General features: G+C 43.4%; 1 protein-coding gene across 4 annotated transcripts in view; it reads right to left on the bottom strand.

The window, feature by feature from the left end:
* Positions 1 to 20,173, bottom strand: part of gulp1a (GULP PTB domain containing engulfment adaptor 1a) — a 67,452-nt gene that overhangs the window by 33,158 nt on the left and 14,121 nt on the right. For 2 of the 4 annotated variants that reach the window (XM_076747469.1, XM_076747474.1), the window contains exon 2: positions 6,907 to 6,992. The exons of the other annotated variants lie outside the window; for them this stretch is intronic. The gene's annotated coding sequence lies outside the window, so the exon portion shown is untranslated. The remainder of the gene's footprint in view (positions 1 to 6,906; positions 6,993 to 20,173) is intronic. 4 annotated transcript variants of the gene reach the window in all.

The following is a 20,173-nucleotide window of genomic DNA, read 5'->3' as shown; positions in this document are numbered from 1 at the left end:
TAGGAATAAATTAACTATTTTGGTTTCATTCAACTGTTCATAATTCACCTTTAGTCTCAGCAGGAGGAAATCTATGAAAGACTAAATCAGCACAGAAATGAGGGACAAAAGGAGCCAACAGCACTAAATGAGTGTAGGTACTCATTTAGGCTCTGATGGATCCTGTATCATTAGTCACAGAGACGTGAAGCCTGACACCGATACTCCTGCTGAACGGTATTTTCAGGTAATTCATGTCCACTTTAAATGAACTATTGGCTGTCTTGTCATTTTTCTCCTTTATTTTTAACGATTGTTTTGAACTCAAAACTTTCAGCAAACAAGCTCTGATGAACCTGCTGAATGTGACTAACACAAAGATTCAGCGACTAGCAGGTGATCATAGTTTGTCATATAGCAGCTAAACAGTCACATTTCCCTTAACAGCTGGTGGAGACCAAACACAGAGCTAAAAGTGAGAGAATACATGTTAATCCTGTAAAATTCATTATTCTAAACAGCATCCACTTTCATGTTATTTCACGTTAATCTTATTTATTTCACTATTTGTTTATTCATTACTCTTTTTCTAAGAACTTCAGTGCATTTTACAGAGTGCACACGGTAAGTACACATGTTAGTGCGGCTTAATGAATCTCACATCAAAGGTGTGATATGAAACCCAGCTGTGCTCTACAGATGTCACATTGTGATCAAAAATGTCATTGCGCTGTTTCAGTGTGACTGATCTCAGGTGGAGGCAGAGCGTGCAGGAATACAAACACGTCTTTGTACTCACAGAAAACCTCAGCGTAGTGTTTTCCTTTGAATTTTAATCCTCCAGATACGTTGAGATTTTCTGAATTCACACCATCTTTCCTTCAAATCCTCCCACATTTTACCCAAGTCAATACAACAGAAACTTGGAGGCATATCAGACGGTTCAAGGTCTGTGCAGGTTGTGCTCGCTGGCTGAGTTCATGCGTTCATACGGAGCCATGGGGCAGAAATACGACAGCAACTGACAGCACGAGCCAGACATCGGAACCGGCTTAAAGGCCAACTCTGACCGTCCAGCTTGTGTAACTTTTCAAAAATCAATGTTTGTGACGTTTCCCTCGCTGAGAAAGCTCACGTAGCACACACACACACTGACAGTGCATTTCAGCAAAGAGCCTGTAGTTCAGCCAACTCACAGAATTAACATGAATTAACTGCAACTTAAAAGATCTGCAGGCGACAGCGGTCGTCTGGGCTGAGGAAAGTGACGGTTAGCATCTCGACTGTGAGTTATGCAGAGTATTTCCTGAGCTATTTGCTCGAGACAGATCCGTTTTTTCACTTACAAAGGAATGTGACAGGATTATTTGTGATTTCATCAAATCCTGCCAACATATACCAGATTTATCCAGTAATTCACGGATCAGAGATCCATCACCACAGTTTGAAAAGCACAGCTGTACTTTGGACATTTAATCAATAACTGTCTGGACGAACTATGAGCACCTACCTCCTACCTACCTACCTATCACCACGACTCCCATACATACATTCAGAGAGCGGTGCACCATTCAGCTACTTACTGACCTTGAATCAACAACAACAACAACAACAACAACAACAACAACAACAACAACAACATGTGTACGATACATCGCCTCTTTAAGCAGAGTTCAAATAAGCTTCAGACACAGTGCTGCATGGATGGACGGCCACAGCTGAGGTCCAAACTGTGTCTTACAGTTTGAGTATATGGACTACATGCAGACGCAGACACGCGTGCATGCAGATGTTTACACACATGCATGAATCTATTCTTTAAAACTCCCTCAAATCAGAACTCAGCTGGAAATCAATCCCACATTGAGAGGCTGTATATGAAACTTCATGAGAGTCATGCTATAGCACACCTACACCAGGAGGAGGCGTGTCACCCGCAGTCCTGTTCTGTTAGCACTACACTTACAGACTGAAGCAATAATAATGTCAGAGTCCCACCGGGGAGCAGCAAAAGTCATGGGAAGCTGTATGACCGTCAATAATTTATGATTTTCTGTGTGAGATAGAACACAGTGTGACCATATTCCATGTTGTCTCTATCCTACAAGCTGTCAGGAGGTTTACAAACTGCACCAAACATCTCTATTGGATCACGTATTTTTATTAGCAATAATTCTAATAATAATGAAGTTGTGGTGGGGCAGCGTTAGCAGCTGTGCAGCCCACACTGAAAGTGTGGAAAAGTGCAGGGTGTTTCCTCTTTCACAATGTCCTCAGGACGCGTTTGACACAACCTGGACCCATCGACATTAAGATTTTACAAGCCCAAACATCATGCTTGAGACATGCGTGTGGTATTCTGTGAGGAGACCAAAAGTTTTGACCTGGATCGATGTGACTTTCAGACAGTGGGTGGAAAGTCAGCGTTAATGCAGATCTGTGGAAATATCACACTCCTGCCTCAAACGTTTGTGGCTGCAGCTCCCTGATATTTGCTGGTAGATGACAGATCTCTTCAGGACGTCTGAACATTTCAAAGATGGCTGCTCTTTGGTGCATCCTTCAGATGGTTCTTCAGATGGGAGGGATCGGGAGGGGCAGAAATATCTTTTGAATGGCACATATGAAATATGTTTCAGCCTCCTGACTCTACAGTGATTACCCCTTCGGGGTCTCTGTGCGAGAACTGATGTTAGACTCACTCGTTCTCAAGCACTTTTCATGGCAGTTTACAGGCATGCATTGCACCACAGGCTCTTTGCCCAATCAATTTCCTCTGACAGCCTGTAACAAAAGAATCAAATGGAGCCAAACCATGAACATCATATTTAAGAACTGTGGTTCATCTTACCTCTATTAGCCAAGGGAAAATCCCCCGTAGCAAGCAATTCTTCAGCAGTTTCTAAACCTTAGAGAATGATCTACTTTTTTTTTTTTTATTTAATGCTTATTATTACATAACTCTGTTCAGTATCTCATTCTGTTTTCCATATAACAGAATAACCTCAATGAACTGCACTGAAAGTTGAGCACTGCAGCTAAAAAACAGTCCCTGTTGGAAAAGAAAGTGAACTTTTGGGAACTTGTCCTTTGAGAGTATGTGGCTGCTGAAATCTACAGAGCTTCAGTCTGAAATCATGACTTCTTCTATTCCTTCTTGATGGCGATCATTAAGGATTCAATCTGTGACAAAGCTGCATCTTGAAAGTGACTACATGCTGATGAACCTTTCCTTTTTTTCTTATTTTTAAATGAGAAACACAAATTTGCATTATGAGTCAAGTTTATCTATCTCGCCCCGATCACATTCACAGGCTAAAATGGCTTCACAATGTCTCCAGAGACTCTGCCACCAAAAGCTAATTAAGATAAGTACCTCAATCAAGACAAAAAGAAAAAAAAAAAACTATTGAGAAAAAGAGGAGCCAAACCTTCAGAAAGAGAAATCCCATTACAATTAGTGCAATAAAGACCCTTTCAATGGTGAGCTTTCAAAGCACCCCCAACCTAATATTCTTAACTGTAATGTAAAACCTTAAGCTAACAAAACCTGAAGCTAACTTGGCAACAGCATGAAGCTGAAACCATTTCCTAACATTTTTAACAACGTATTCGCCAAGATTTCAAAAATGTTTTGTTGAACCTCATTTTGTTTGTCAAGCATAAAATTGAAAAGGGAACTATTCTTTGGCAAACCACAGCTGGGAACAGCTTCCCCAAGTCTTGCTGGTTCCATCAAATCTGAGCAGAGACCAAAATACTTCCTTACAATCTGTGTCTTGCAACTACTACAGCTGCACAGAAACACTGTTTTGCATTTCTGTACATGTTTAGGTTGTGTAAATTAGTCAGCTTGAAGGTGTTGATAGGAGCATTTTTTAACTTTGAATTGATCCAAGCTAGCTGTCTCCACCTCACTCCGCTCTTTAAGCTAAGCACATGCTAAGCTAACCACAGCCAGCCTCCAGCTCTGCAGATTTTCTCGTCATTCTCAATGCAAGTAAGAGTATTTCCAAATATAACATCTGAATGGTTTCATTAAAAAATGTCATATATCAGTTTTAATAAAAAAAAACTTTTTTTTTTCTGTTAACAACATTCTTAACACTCGTGTCAGCCATCGACATGAGAGCAAAACAGTGCATCACTGACTTTGGACGCTCATCATTTCTAGATGAAGCTCTGATGGAGACGTCTGGTTCTTCACTGGAACCATCTGAAAAGCCCTGGAGAGGAAACAGCTGACCAAGGACAGAACATCAGCTTCCCCAAAGTATTTGGATAATGATTGTACAGATCTGTCGAGGACCATCATCCACAGCCATCGGAGTGAGCCCACTGCCTTCCAAAGAACGACACTTTTTACAAATGATTTCTCCTGAAATCCCTCGAGACACACTCCTTCTGACTTTTAAGTAACTCTTGAAATAAAACGAGGTCTCAAGTTGTAAACAAGGTAGTTTCTTAAAAAAAAAAAAAAAAGATCAAAATCTTTGGCATCAGTGAGACTAAAAAGTGATACAGTGGTGATAGCAGGTACCATTACATCTGCAGCTGCCTCAGGATCGCAGACATGATGTTTCATGGGAAATAAAAATGCAGCTTTAACGGGGCAGACGCTCTCATAAATCTTAGAGAAAGATTTCAATGGCCCATTTATGGCCCAAATCTACCTTAATAACTTACTTCCAATCTACACTCCTGTTTCTGCATGATAAGACATTCCCCAGCTTCAACATAAAATCTGGCCAAAGTCATTTACACAAGACCATATTTTACTGTCAGCAGCTGTTTCACATGTACAGTGCTCAGTACACCGGAGAGGCAGGCCAGCTCTACTTTCAAACGATATATAAAAAGACTTTTCAGGTCATGTTTACTCCTACTGACACTCAATTATACAAGGAGTGCATGAGAAGCAGACCAGGCACTCAACACCGGCCCAAAAGGTCCACAGAAGCTCCGATGGGACGTGCATGATAAAAGACCTCCTGCAACCATGCAAACTGTCCTCTTTTAAATGGTAAGCAAGGTGCTGCTACAGAGACCGGCCAAAAAAAAAAAAAAAACTTTGATCACATTTTCTACGACGCTGCCATTCTCAATGGAAGAAAACATCAAAGCTTCAACTTTATAGCTGCCGCTCTCCTTTTTCTCTGCCTCTTTATCGCTCTGTGTCCTGACTGTGCCTCTGAGATAATGCCTCAATGGAAGAAGACAGTGTTATGTATTTCCACCTGACAAAAGCATGTCTGAACAATCAGCACCACAGAGAGGCAGGAAGTCTGTCATTAGTGGTGCTCTCCTTTGCATCACTTATTTACTCATTTAACAATTGATCTTTAGTGAAGACAACGGCAGATTCTGCATCTTAAACAAACACGCAGAATGAACATACTATAACACTCCTGCAGTCCACTGCTTGGTTTGCTTGCACACATGCTGTGTACATGCACATACATCTTAACGCGACTACAGTCAAAGTGGATCAGATTCGACATCTCTTCAGCTTATGTATGCCTGCATGATGAAACCTAAAGCAGTGCTTCCTGAGGCTGTTTGCGCAACCAAACGTGAGTCAACAGTGAAAGCTTCTCATAGAGAGCCGCTTCTGAAACACGCTGCAGCGCCTCTGGTAGAACCACAAACACTGTCTGGAACGGCCGCGACCACCTCCGCCGACCATCGCAGCCAAGACGCGACCCAACTGTGTGCGGTGGAATTTGCTGTTCATGATGCTGTTAAAGCTCAACATGAATCCTGAGACAGAGCACATCTTTAACTTACAAAGATACTGAATATTACAAGCGAGTAAGTAAATGGAAAACAGAGCAGCTGTTGTTTTTTGTCCTTGAAAGCCAGAAATGTGAGCTAATTATACTTTTGAACAGAAGAAACGCGTGTTACAAATCAGCATAATTAATCAATTGTTCAGTGTTTACTTCAAGTGCAATATCTTACAAAAAGCAGCAATACTGTGATACTTGACACAATTTCAGTTTCACAGAATTTAACAGCTGAGATGGAACAATGTACATGACTGCAATGCTGCAACTTCACTCATGCTGACTTAAATTGGCAGGGGTATCAATTAGCCCCAATATATCCATAATGTGTCACAAGAGGAAGTAATACGATTTACCCCTTGATCATATATTTTTTCCATCCTCTATTTATCAGCACAGAATGAATGTCGGTCTGTGTCTGCAGCAGCTTGGGTTCCACCCACAGCCCTGCATGTCATCCCCAAGCATCAACCTCCAGGGCTTTAACATGAAGCCAACGTGGACGTGCCAAGAACTGCAGTTCCTCAAACTGCCACTTGAGGCTGCCTCTAAAAGCGAGTCAGTTCCCATAGACCCCCATATCAAAATGCACAACTTTACAGCAGAAATACACGTTTGTGTGTATGTATGTTTACAGCCTGGTACGAAAAACATACATTAAGGCTTTAAAGTTTATGCAGGATTTTGGCATGGCTGCTTTGACTGACAGCAACCAGGCGTCACTCAGCCCACCTCAGCTCCACCTCTTAGGAGTCAGGCACTGCCAAGATTACATTACGTCCATGTTTTATAAAGGCTATGGTCATCCTCACTCTCTTCCCTTCCCTGTGTCTCTCCATCTGTGCTATCAGATAAAGGCAAAAAAGAAACAAAAACTGCTCTGAGAAAATAAACAGCACGGCATCAAAATGTCACCTTCGTCTTTGTGAAATCACAAAGCAGAGAGCCTGATGAGAACATACGCAGCTGAATGAAGCATATGCCACACTGTTCAGAACAACACGCAGGTTTATGTGCATGAGGAGGACCCTGGCTGAGGGGGACGTGAAGTAGGAGGTGTAACCACGTAATGATAATGATGTGTAATGATAACTTCACAGGCAGCTCTGGAGTGTGTAAAGTAGGAGATATGGAGCCTTACTGTTACTGTGGACTGTTGCTGTTCAGGTTTCTTTGTTGTGCCTCACTCATCTACAGGCTGCTGGGTGCTCATTAGTGCAGCATCGTCTGTAGGCAGGGAGAGACAAGAAAAAAACATTTAAGAACCGAGCGAGCGAGCGCAGCTGCACGTCAGCTCTCTGCAGGGATTACATAAAGCAATTTAACACAATCTACGCAGTTATTTATCTGTCTGAAAGCTATTAATGTCACTCATTGTGAGAAAATCATGTTTGATTTCAAGTGTTTCAGCTGTCATTAAGGCTGTGACGAATAGATTACGAAAAGCAGATCTTTGTTTTTCTGTTTACGCCATCGAAGTGACACAAAGATTTCTCTACTGAACTACGTCGACCTCAGACTGAGAGGTGGAAGAACAGGAGGTCTAAGGATGCAAGGTGATGCACACGGCCCATCCATCCACCAGGTCCCTTAAAAAGGACCAAAGTGTATGGATCACACAACAGGAAGTGCAAATGAACACAAAGGACAGGTCTGCATAACAAACTCAATTAAAAAAAACTGCAAAATAAGAGAATATACTCAAGCATCATGGTGGCATTAATGTGTGCTTGAAGACTGCGGCATGAGAAATGTTTTTTCCTCACGCACCATAAACTGTGCCTTCTTTCCAGAACTATAAAGCATTTTTATTCATCAAAAGCTTTGAAATTTATAGCCCGGTGTCAGCCATGTAGATTTGTGAGCTGTCAGTGTTTATTCACAGCTTAAAGAAAGCAAACGCGTTGATCAATCACTCTCAAAAATGCAGCGTTGAAAAGAAAAAAAAATGATGAAATGCTTCTCTGGCAAATCTGAAATCAAACAGCATTCAGTCCCATTCGCTGGGACACTATGTCTCTTCTGTCTTCAGGAGACCTTCAGTCTCAAGTCTCTTCCCACGTGACTCCTGGTTTAACACTTTAGAACTGAGCAGATTCTCCAAAACCATCGCTGTATTTTGGCCTTCATCAGACTGAAATCTGAGATCATACTGGCACTTTAGAGAAAGGACTGCATCCTTCCCACGCTGGAGAGGTTGTCCTCACTTGATGAATGAGGGCTAAAGTTTTCGATTAGAGCTCGTCCTGTAGTGTTGCACAGTTATCGTGAGAGTGCCCGAGGAATCAGTGGGAAATGACATTCAGAGATGGATGCAAAGGGCAAAGACTGTGCATTAATAAGGGCTGGGGGGTACAGATGCGAGATTTTGTTGATATATGCTGCTGAATATCAACCGTGCAGGCAAAAATTTTGAAATTTTAAAAATGTGAGGCATAAGAAACAACAGAATTAATAATTCAGCTCATAATATTTCTTGCTTTGGCCTGCAGGTTCAAGGTTTCAGCACAGTTAAAAATTGCACCAAAGTCAAATTCATGAGCAAAAACTGACTAGCAGCAGCAGAAAGCTGCAGCTGTCCAGCAACTGCCTGGAAGATGAGAAGGCAAATGATTAGAAAAAGTGTTGTGTTCCTCTGTTGAAATCAAATCTAAAAGGCTGAATCTACTTACTTCTTGAAAATAAACATCCTCCAGATCTCAAATCCTTTCCTTTCCTATAATGTAATTTTCCATCTGAGCAAAAACAAAGCTGACATGATCAAATTCCTCTTTCTATCTCCAGCTGAGGAATAACAGAGAATGGATTTTCTCTCAGGGTTAGACGCGCTCATGTGGGTTCCTTTTGGCATCTCACAGTACATATCATACTGAATAATGGAGGAGAATAAATAAACAAGCAACTGTCGTTTTAATCTTCCCTCAAGCAATGAGTTTAGATTTCAGAAATATAGTTTTACATCTTAGATCTCAGCAAAAAAAAAAAAAAAAAAAAGCTGTTGGATGCTGTGCAAACTGACGAACATGCATTTATTACACCTGAGATATTAACAGTTCCTTCATGTAAATCATTAGTCGTATAGATGCCAGGAGAGTAAACAGTTGGATACCTGGTGGGCAGGAAACCAACTGTGTTACTTGTGCCTGTATTAAGTGCACGTTGGAAAAACATGTGAAAGAAAATGGCAGAGGATCACAGCAGAACATAGTTGACATAAATTTATCCTGTTCCTCCTAATTAGTGAGAGCCAATCACCCAAAAATCATAATTCAGACACGCTGGCACTGAGAAGCTAGAAGTCCCGAGGACAGGGGCGGGTTACTCGTCATGAAGGGGGGGGGTGGGGGTGGGGGGGTCTGCTGGATTAATCTTCTTAGGCAAGTTCTGACAGCTCGGCACAAAGTCAGCTCAAAGAAACAGGCCTTGATATAATATTCCAAGTCAAGTCAGGTTTATTTGTGTGGTTCAATATCAAATGTGACTCGAAGGGATTTACAGGCCCACAACATGAACCCGGCTCAAGATCTCAAGACAACAGAAAGCTCCCGAAAATCCCCCAAGTACAGACCTCAGTCGGCCAGACCTGCAGGAGACAAACTGTTACCGCTTTAATACTGAAAGAAGATGGCTGTCACAGAACATTTGATTATAACAGGTCTAATATCAGTGCACTAAATCCAGTACAAGACGGCTAAGTCCAAGATGTATGTCCAGGCCAGGGAGTGATGACTAATTAGTGAAATCCATTCTTCACGTTGCTCCAGGTCCAGGCAGGAGGGGTCGAGGGTTGGTATGAATGGATGGAGCCGTTGTGGAGGATTTAATGTGTGTGAATGAACGAGGTCATGGCGGCGGCACCTTCCATCGCACGCTGCCATGTCATAATCCTCATTAAAACATGAAGTTTTCCAAAGATCTTGAACCTTTTCCTTCCCTCCGGGCTCCAAACCATGAGTTTCCTGATAACAACACACCATCACGCGGGCAGCAGCACAGATCCAGGACGCAACATGCTGGAAGAGGTAGATAAGAGACGCAGGACACACAGATAGCACCGGGCTGGCTCCGACCCATCTCGCCTCCAGAGGGGCAGGACTCTGCCTGCATCGGGCAGATGTCGGGTTCGTGTACCAGACGGTACAAGCTGGCATCGTCAAACCTGCAGTGTCCTCAGCTACACGGACAAATGACGGCAGTCACAAGGCATCAGCTTTGTAAGGTTTGAGAAAATAGGTTGCTCAGAATAACAAGCGGAGACTTTGCGACTCCTGGGCTTTTCTAAAATCTCATTGTTCACGGCACATTAGTGCTCTTACGGCATTAAATGACAATGGGGAAAGATTATGCATGTGTGCTTTAAATAACACCACCGTGAACTGTAGAGCAGAGCCGGAGCAGCCACTGAGGAATCTCATTCTGGAGATTTAAAGCTAATAATAATTCTTATTTTAAAACCTTTAACTACCAGAAAGCTGGTGATCCCACTGGTGGCAGAGTCATTATTTTACAACCTGGATCTTACTGTTTCTGGCTGATATTTGAGGAAGAAGAAGGATCAAGAGCAGTCAGACAACCTGAGCCCTGAGTAAAAACTATGATCAAAACACCTGCGAATGAAACTTTATTAACAACACCCCGAGGTCCACTTGGCAGCTGTTCTGGGGCTTTCAAACAAGGACAACACAGATGAAATGTCCTTAAAGGGCTCAATTAGCAGTGCAAGTCTCCATCTGCTGATGAGGACCATGTGATAGGACTGAAAACTCAGGAAACACTACTTGTGGTAACATTGTTTTATCAACTGCTGTTTCCAAAGACATAATTTGATGAGAAGTCCTTAAAGAGCACAGAAAATATGGAGATCTGAGCATCTAGAAATCCACGACAACTCAGCAAACTCCATCTGCTGAGGGAGGTCATGTGATCCGATGAGAAGCTCCAGAGCAGCTACTGAACTGACACCGAGGTTTATTCACGCATCATAAAAGTATGACACCAATAAGGAAAAGTATGAGCTTGTATACCCAGACTACCTCCCTGCAACTCCAGCCTGGGATATAAAATGCAATGTTTCATTCACTTAAAGAAACAAAGAAAGGAACATAATCCAGGCAGTAATCACGTTTCACCACAGCGTGATGCAAATCAGATGTATAGAAACAGGATTTCTAGACAGGGCTGGCACGACATCATATGAACCACAAACCCTGCAGACATTGCAAACATGCATCCATGTAGCCAGATGTTCTCCAGTGAATGCATGAACCCGTATTCAACATGCGGTCTGAGAGGAGACTCATGCACCAGAAACACACGACATACGCCGATCGACACTTCTTTTAATCGTCAAAATCGCTCTGTTGACTTTCCTGATTCGCCTGCATCGACCAACACAGTTTTTGAGTAAAAGGTTTCCAGACAGATTTTTAAAAATGAGATCCACGAGGTGAAAAAAAAAAAAACGTATTTCCATCACCTGGGTTTGGAGCGGAGAGGCGGGAGCCCTTCGGCGTATCAGCACACAGGGAGGAGAAAATTGAGTCGGACATCTAATGAATAAAATAAGCTCTGAATAGGTCTATTGAAAAAGCAGAGAAATAGGTAAGAAGTGCAAAAAGCATTTATTTAGTGTCATAAATTGCATCTCAGAAAACTAGAAATATGGCCCCACACACACACACACACACACACACACACACACACACAATGCAGTAATAACCCGACTGCATCTCCCTCGCTGTGCTTTAGAGGAAAATGGGACTTTAATGCAGCTTTAATGTACAAGCTGACCCAGTTTAAACACTAACCGATATTCCATGTCAGCTTCAGTCAGGCTAGGTTGAACTGTAATTCCACGCGCGCGAGGCAGAATTAATCAGGTTCTCCCCCGGCGTGCGCACAGCAAGACCGCTGGCTGACAAGCGCATGCGACGAGGGGATCTGGATTATTGATGAAACATTACCAGCACACCTCCTCGATACTGGGAATAAATACAGAAACACTCCACATCTGAGCCTCTGCCGAGCCGGGCTAACCGTGTACAGTAAACATTTTTACTTCCAAAGTGTGTAAGTGAATTCTGCTGTTTCCTCATGCGGTTTGAGGGATTCGACAGACAACAAATACCCCCGGCTGAGCGTTACACTCAAAGCTGAGGGGAGCTTCTCTCCCTCTTGCCGTAGTGTTGACATTTCCTCCAGCAGCTACCTGAGAAAGTCAGAGCAGAGTCAACAGCAGCGCTTCTGCTTTGCCGCTGACGTTATTCCAGACCGTCTCTCTCCCTTTAAAAGGCGTCAAAGTCTGTGGAACGTTTACCCCATCAGATCATTAGAAATCCATTTTTTCTCAGTTTTTCTTCATTTGTGTTGTTGACTGTCGCCTCAAATTAAGATACGCAAGACTTTTTGTTTTCTTCCTTTAGATTTTTGTACTGTAAAACCTTTTTTTCATACCAGCGGTTAACAGAGACAGAGAAACCGGAGTCACAGTGCAACCAGCCAGAGGGGCAGTTGATGTCACCCCTCATCACGTCTTCCGTCGACGCGAACACTTAGCTGCTCCTGTTTGTTGTATTCATGATTCATGATCAGGGTTCTATCTTCAGTGCCGAGCCTTTATCCATCGAGAATCCTCTGAATTAGTGACACATACAGTATCTTAATGCTCGGCTTTGCTCTGATCAGAACTGCCGCCGTCGAAGGGCTTTGTCACTTCAACATGAACATATGTTGTTTTTGAGGCGCTTGCTGAAATGACTGATGCTGACAGTCTCACTCATGAACGATCTGGTTGGAAAAACCAGAGCTTTGTCGGGGGGATTGAGAATGGGGATGTCATATTCTTCTGAAAATAAAAACAAAATATGCAGTCAAATAACAACCACCATGAACACGGCAACGTGTGGATGAGACCGACGCAGCGATGCAGGTTGCTGCAAGTCCATGTAGAGAAATAACAGCTCATAAATCAGCACAGTTCTTCAACAGTGATTGCTTATATCGACTGAAGGTTGCATTGACAGAGCGGTTACGTGAGTCGCTGCTGATTGGCTGTTCAGGCTGATTATGATGCTCGCAAAATCCATCCAACTAGCCGCGATGTGATTGTCCACGTAGGTGCTAACGACTAAAGGCTCAATCTGTGGAGCTCCGGCAGGATTTTGAGACCCCTGCTGAGACAATTCTGAGAAAATTTCTTTAGTTTATCTTTGCCAGTTTTCGCTCAGAGGACTGAGCCGTGAGGATTTTAGCCCTTCCCAGACGATGCAGAGCAAAAAAAATGTGAACCTGCAGTCATCTCTAATCTGTTAGATTAGGTTAGTGCGCTCTCACCCAAAAGTCTGGGTGACGAGTTTATTCAGACTGCACCTGAGGTCGCTGAACCTGGCCTCAGATCAGATTTCAGAACTGATTACAAAATTGGATTTATTGTCCAAAAAGCCTCGAGCCACAGCCGCTCTGATTGGCCTCTCAGAAATGATTCAGTCATTCTGTCACGGGAGATTCTGGGTGTTCAGAGGGTTTCGTCAAAGGCTGATGAAGCTGCTTTTAGTTGTAATGATCCCAGAATAGATGTGCACCACGTTCATTAAACATGGATCAGACTTGCTCTAATGCTCTGAGTTTAAAAGCAAAGCTAAATTTCAGACTTTCTTCTCCTCCTGCACTTTGATTTACTTTGTGTTGCGGTGGATTTGTTGTTTTAGTGTATTTAGTTTCAGTTCACACACAAAAAAAACACACTCCTTACTTTCTTTGTTTTTCTGTGAAGCTGCATTTCCCTTGAAACAAAACACTATATACATAAAGTTCAGCGTTGCCTGCTCGCGGTCATGCTCACATACAAACTGCTGCCTCTACGTTTACAAGTTCTTTCCTCCTGAATGGACTGAAAAACGCTTCACTTAGACTTTGGCTGCCTTTAAGTCAAAATCTCTCTGTTTCCCCACATGACTCCTGGGGCCCAGTTGCCAATCCAGCACCACAGGGGCTCCACTTTGGTCAACCCTGCTTCCTGAAAATCCTCTCATCTCGGCTCAGAACATTCCTTTGAAGCACTCTTCTGCAACAAACTCCCAGCCTGACAAGTTTTTAGACTTGTTTCAAGAATGTTTTGTTGAGTAATTATTGTTTTATTAATCCTGTCCTTTAGGACCAGAGAAGAGTCAGAGTCGATGAATAGCTGATCGCTGCATAATCCCAATGTGGTGCAATGTGAAAGTGGAAGATCTGATCAGTTCCCAAACCTGTCAGGACGCTCAGAGTTAGTGAGGCCCAGGTGAGGAGTCAGACAGGTCTGCTGATGGCATCTGCCTTCCAGGAAACACTCAGGGAGAAATGTCAGATTTGATCAGAACAGCCTAAATCTTGAAGTGGAAGGAACTATACATTTATTCATTCTTTCTATTTTAGAAACCAAACATGAGCACTTGGACTCAACTCAGCGCTTTGAACTTGTCAGAAAAGTTAAAAGTACACTTCAGCGAGTCGAATGAGCACAGTGTCACAGAGAGGCTGAGCTTAATTTTTAACACCCTGGCATTATTCACTCAGAAGACTTTCACATTCACACTTACTGCTTCCTCTTGAGGTTAAACTGCCTTTTACTCAGAGCGTTCCGAATCCGTTTGGGGAAAAGCGACCTTTTCAGTCTGGGAAAGGTCAAAGGGCATCGCAGCAGCTGTGACGAGTTGACGGCCGGCTTCATTTTTGATTTTGAATTTGACAGGAACGTGCTGCACGACAGGTGTACGCCACCGTGATGGAGAGTCACAGGTTCTCATTATCTCCATCGCTGATGCTGTTGGAGAGAGCAGGAGTGTAAAGTGTGCCCCCCTAAAGATGGATGACAATGGGAAGCTACGCGAGGCAACTGACACGACTGTTTGGAGACTCAGAAGTGGGACAGAGGACAATAAGATGGATTACAGTGTATGATGGTGACGCTGCGTGGAAGAGGGGGTGTGCGAGACGACCTGAAATCCACATCACAACTGTTTCATCTAATAACAACTTCTTCTTAACATCAGCTGTGAACTCATCATTAAACAGAAAACCACTGATTATAGCAGAGACGCCTGAATCACACATATTCAGTAGTTAATAACCTTTCAGGCATCTGTGTGCTAAAGCAGTAAAAAAAAAAAAAAAAACAAGGCAAAACAGGCTCTGTGTCACATTTCCTGCAAATGCAAAGCCCATAAGGCTTCCATTATCTCATTGTCTCTGGGGGCTGTTTGAGTCTATGGAGTGGCATTAGCCGACACTAAAGCAATGGAGTGCTCTGTCTGAAATGTGCCCTGAGCAGGTGTGTAATCTTCTGCCTTTACATTATATTAACATGTAGCTTAATTCTTCTCTGCATCATGTTTACATAACGCTAACACCTCTTTTACAGCTGGCAATAAAATGTGATCCGTATCCACATTTGCGATCCGGATAATAAACGATCTGATCCTGCCTTTGGGTTTCCTCCTGGTGTTTTTAATTGGCTCTCGTGGTCCTCACTGAGAGAACGGTGTCCTGGGTGAATAAAGAGCTGCGGGTCTGTGTATCTGTTTGACCGAGGCCAGCTGAACCGCAAACAAACACACACACAAATCCTCCAGAGCAAAACCTGTGGGTGAGTAATTTCAGGTGCTGACAAATCAGCCCCAGACTCCATTAAAAAGTCAAAGCGTTTTGTGAGTTGCTGAGTTTGGGGAAACTTTAGAGACTTTGTGATAAACTGTCTATGAAAAATTCTTAATCATTTGTCCCCTCTTGCAAATTCAGCAAATGTAATACATTCAGGTTTTTCTTTCTTTGTCTCAAAAACACTAAAAACGTTGTGTCAGTTAGTCCCGGTGTGTTGCAGGCTGCTCTGTGACTGGATAATGACACGCTGCACAGATGAGCGCAGGGCACATCATGGCACACTCAGTGATTTCTTATTGTGTATCCTTCACTGCCCACCTGTTGAATAACACACCTGTTGGTGCTTTCGTGGCACAGAATAACACATCTAAGCAGAAATTCCAGGCCTTTCTTTCGGTCTTCCTGCTTGTTCGCTCTCTAAATTTGGACAACAGCCTTCTGAGTATTCTATGTTAGCTAAAAACAAATATCTGCGTCAGTGTCCTGTTGTGTGCAGACGGCAGCACATTGTGTGAATTATGTTTACCTCTGCCTCAGATCTGATCATAAAGGGGGGCCAGATGAGCTCCAGAAGTGGTCAGACAGACTTGGTCACATTCTGATGTCGCTGCATTTACACCTGGCATTAACGTGTTTTTCTTGTCTGGAAAATGTGTCTGGATACCGTTTGCATTTTAGCACCAGGTGTAAATGGACTCTAAGTGTGATGAGACCAACATGGCACCTTTTTTCCTCCACCAGCTCCTCCTCTGCGCCCTCAACCCCACCTGCAGCTTCTCCAGCATTCCAGTCATTTTCTCTGTTTGAGGCACTAAAGGCTAATTACACACTTACTGACGGCGACAGCAGTTTGCAGTTCGGATCAGATGTGATTAGTTTCTGAACGTTCAGGCGCATAAAAGGTTTTAACTACAATTAACCTGTCTAAACAGACCGACACAATGACGCAACTGAGACGCTCATATTATCGGTTTGAGCATATTTCTGGCCTCCGTGGGCGACTCCTGCACCGAACTTCACCGGAGTGGATTCCACTCACACAAACAAAGGCGGAGCTCGTGCCAGTTTTAAAGTTCAATGCATGTATGGGCCAGTGGCCAAAACAATCTGCCAAGGGGCTATCCTTCTCTGTCAGTGCACAGGGTAGCTGTGACAGGAAGGAGCCTTGGGGGGTAACTAAGCAAGCGAAACACATCTTCAGACCTCTTCCAGCTCATCTTGATTTAGCAGTTCAGCTCAGAGTTCAGGATTCCTCAGTTCCTGCGCAGAGCTCAAACTCCCGGCGGGACAGAGTAAGAGCGTGTAAACCAGGTGAAAATCATTCTTCCCCTGTTGAACCAGCTCTAAGCTTCCACTTGGAAAGACACGTCTTGCATATTTTATCTCGTGCGTGCAAGCATTAAGCATATTGTGGGTGGGCCAGCGACATCATTCACTATCATCCACAGTATTTATCACACTCCAGATAACCTTGCAATAGTCAGTGAAGGACAGCTGTCCCACTTACAGTGTACAGTAGCTGCCATCAGAAGACTGAAACAACATTAACAGGTTCTGTGCCCTCGCAGTAAATGCGGCCCCCCTGCTGGGCCCCTCAGGTGAGCACTTATTTGCACGTGCTTCTCTATGAATGTATAAACACTCGACAATAAAGCAGCAACTTATCTCTGGTTTGATGGCATGATGAGAAGAAGCGTTTGCCCTCACTTTTCTCGCAAAGGACGTCTGCATTTCATCAGGTGAGACACTTGAAGTCAGCATGAGTTGTCTGTGGTGCGCTGTTGGCAGGTATGTGGGAGATGAGACAGATAATTGAGCGCGTTTCTGAGAATAATTGGTTCAAATAGCGACTTTAAACTACCTTCTCTTTAAAATGTTTATGTCTTTGTCCCCATGTGAATGAATGGACTCTCTGACAGCGCTGCTATAATTCATCTCTTGTCGTTTTGAGGCCAAATGAATCAGCCTTCAGAAATGAATAACAGTGGCAGCTTTCCACAAGAACGCTGCCTTCTGACTCAACGTGAAGCTCTGGTGCGAGGTACGTTTCAGGTCAAGACACTTCGCTGCCTTCACTGTGAACCTGCTCGCCATCAGAAGTCCAGATTTACCAGCTCAGGCTCCTGAAGAGGGACAGCACACAAGCCCGAGCTCACAGATCCTTCGCATTTCCACACCAAACATGTCACAGCTGACCACAACCCCGAACAAATGGCCTTCATTTGTCCAAATGTGGGGGACATAATGACTGTACAGCCTTCGCTATCCCATGATCCACTGCTGACAGGTCAACTGCTTTTTAAAGGCAGAGCTCTGCTTTGGAGACTTGTATTGTCCTCAGCTTCCCCAACAAAACAAAACAAAAGGAGAGGGGAAAAAAAAGCCACAATGCGACAACTATTCTGTTATTTTTCCAGAAAAAAAAAAAATCTAATATTCCAGTTTATTTGTGAGGATTTGATGCTTTTATTGTCATCTATCAGCTTCGATTGTTGGTTTGACGACATAAGGCAATTATGAAGACATTATCTTGGCACTTTTCAGCTTTCTGCTCATTTTATAGAACAAACAATTCATGAATTTCTCATTTAGAAATCTGCAGATTAATTGTTGAAAAAATAATTGTCACTTGCAGTTGTACATTTTATAATTTGGTTTGCTAGACAACCCAAAACAATAAAGGTCAAAGGGTTTGGAGCTCACCACCGCTCTGGAAACTATTTTTGCCTTTAAGACTAAGAGAAATCCTGCTGCCCTGGTTTTTCTTTCGGTTTCTGGAAGTCTCGACCACTCAGTCCTCAGCTTGACAGGGTTGATGCTCTCCTTCAAATGCTGCCATGTGGGTGATTTTCATTAATATTTAATTGCCTGAAATATTTCCCGACAAAGGAGCCCAGCAGCTCATTACTGAAAATGGATTTCTGAATTCCAAACCAGGACAAGAGGAGCACTTATCAGACAAAAAGCACTGTTTAGTGTGAGAGAAGCTTCCTTCTATCACTGCTGTTCTAGGCTTCTTGCCAAAACGTATTATGAGAAAACCACAAAGCAAATGTTAACCTCAACATTTCAGAAATCTGTTTATGATACTGCGTGCCACATCAGAACTCATGTACTTCAAACCACAACAGCTCAAAGCTAAAGGCTGCTGTTTGTCAAAGTTGGGCTGTACATTGTTTTTTAGGAAAATCCTTCATTTTGTACCTTTGATGTCACCAACAGCTTTGTGAATTGGTGTGAGGTGGATCCTGTTTTTATAGTTTGTGAAACATTAAGCATAATCAGACGCCCAGGATTATTCCCAGCCACCTTCACAAGCAACAAACCACAGCAATACACGCAACAAAGCCATCTGTGCAAACAAACACGACATGAGGCCGGCCGCCATCAAAGTGGTTATTTTAAGGTGGCTTTGTCAAGAGACCTCATCGAGCCAGCACCTCATCTTTTATCTAAGGAGAGAAATGGTTTCCAACCACGAAAACATCGGCATTGGATAGTTTTGAGATTCTGTAAAGTGTTTCCTGCACTTTACTAACACTTTATAAATAGCAAAGCGGATTAGAGGCCAATGAAAGTTCACTGAGTATTTCATATCAGAGAGCAAGCGGAAGAAAACAAGGTTTCTGATATGGATTTTTAGTTTGAGGAGTTAAAAGGCTGTGAATTAGAAAACAGTAGAAACACATTTGCATCTTCATGCACGTGTACGTAAAGAGCAAAAAATACCGTATCTCAGCTCAGCACTAATGTGGTGCAGGTTTATCACTAACAGGGATGTTAGAAAGGAGGAGAGCAGCTCATTTATTCACCGGCTCGGAGAGGGGAAGCCTGGGCTCAGCTTGTTGACTGGGCGGCGGGGTGGATGGGCACACGGGCAAAGTGATTAGCATCCATCACTGTCGGTTCGCCTAAGACAGCGAGAGCGCCGTGACAGATGAAGGGGACACAATCAGGGGCGAAACAGCAAAGCATGGAAGGAGAGAGAAGCCTGGGAGGGGAGAGGATACGAGCCCGGCCGCTGAAACCAATGACAAAGTTAGGACATCGGCTTTTAAAGGTCGAGATGAGGATGGGAAAAAAAGTGAGGTTTGTGAAGATGACAGAGGTCTGAATACACAGCGTTTGTGTGAGGACGAGCTGGAGAGGCTAAAGCCTGTAAACTGTGCAGGTAGAATCTTAATATAGGCCTATTATGAGAAACTGTCAGTGAAGACAAACATCAGTCTGGAGGGCATTCCCCGTCTTCACACGGGCTGTAACGATGCATCTTGAAGTGACAGAAGGTGTTTGCACTCAGAGCAGGGCTGCAGAACGCGACTGTTCCCTCATGTTTTGTAGTCGTGGCATTACTGCGACCGGACCTCAGCTAAGTGTCTGCAGCTTCTGACTTCTAATTCCTCACAACAAGGGAAGTTTTCAAGCAGTGTTTTGGGTTTCTAAAGTGATTAAAGAGCGGGCTGCTTCCGGTAAATGACAGCCCATTATAAAAAGACAAAAGCTGTGAGAGCTCCATTTGCTACTGCCGGCCTTTGTTCATTCCATGAAACAGACTGCTCTGCCAGTAGGTAATCACAAATTCAAAGTAACAGTGAATCGATGCGTGCCGGATGCCAATTAAAGGGGGGATACCCGACCCGAGCCTGCCAGGACCCAACGGGTCAGAAATTCAGAGATGGTGTTGGGGTTCGGGTTGGGTTTGGTCTCTTCAGCTGGGCTAACCTACTTGGCATGCTGCAAACAGCAATGGTAAGACTCAAATATTATTATAT

This window comes from Chaetodon auriga, chromosome 13 (genome assembly GCF_051107435.1).
Source record: "Chaetodon auriga isolate fChaAug3 chromosome 13, fChaAug3.hap1, whole genome shotgun sequence".
NCBI classification, from domain to species: Eukaryota; Metazoa; Chordata; class Actinopteri; order Chaetodontiformes; family Chaetodontidae; genus Chaetodon; species Chaetodon auriga.
Note: the sequence above shows the minus strand (reverse complement) of the source record. Positions and strands in the feature narration are given on the sequence as shown.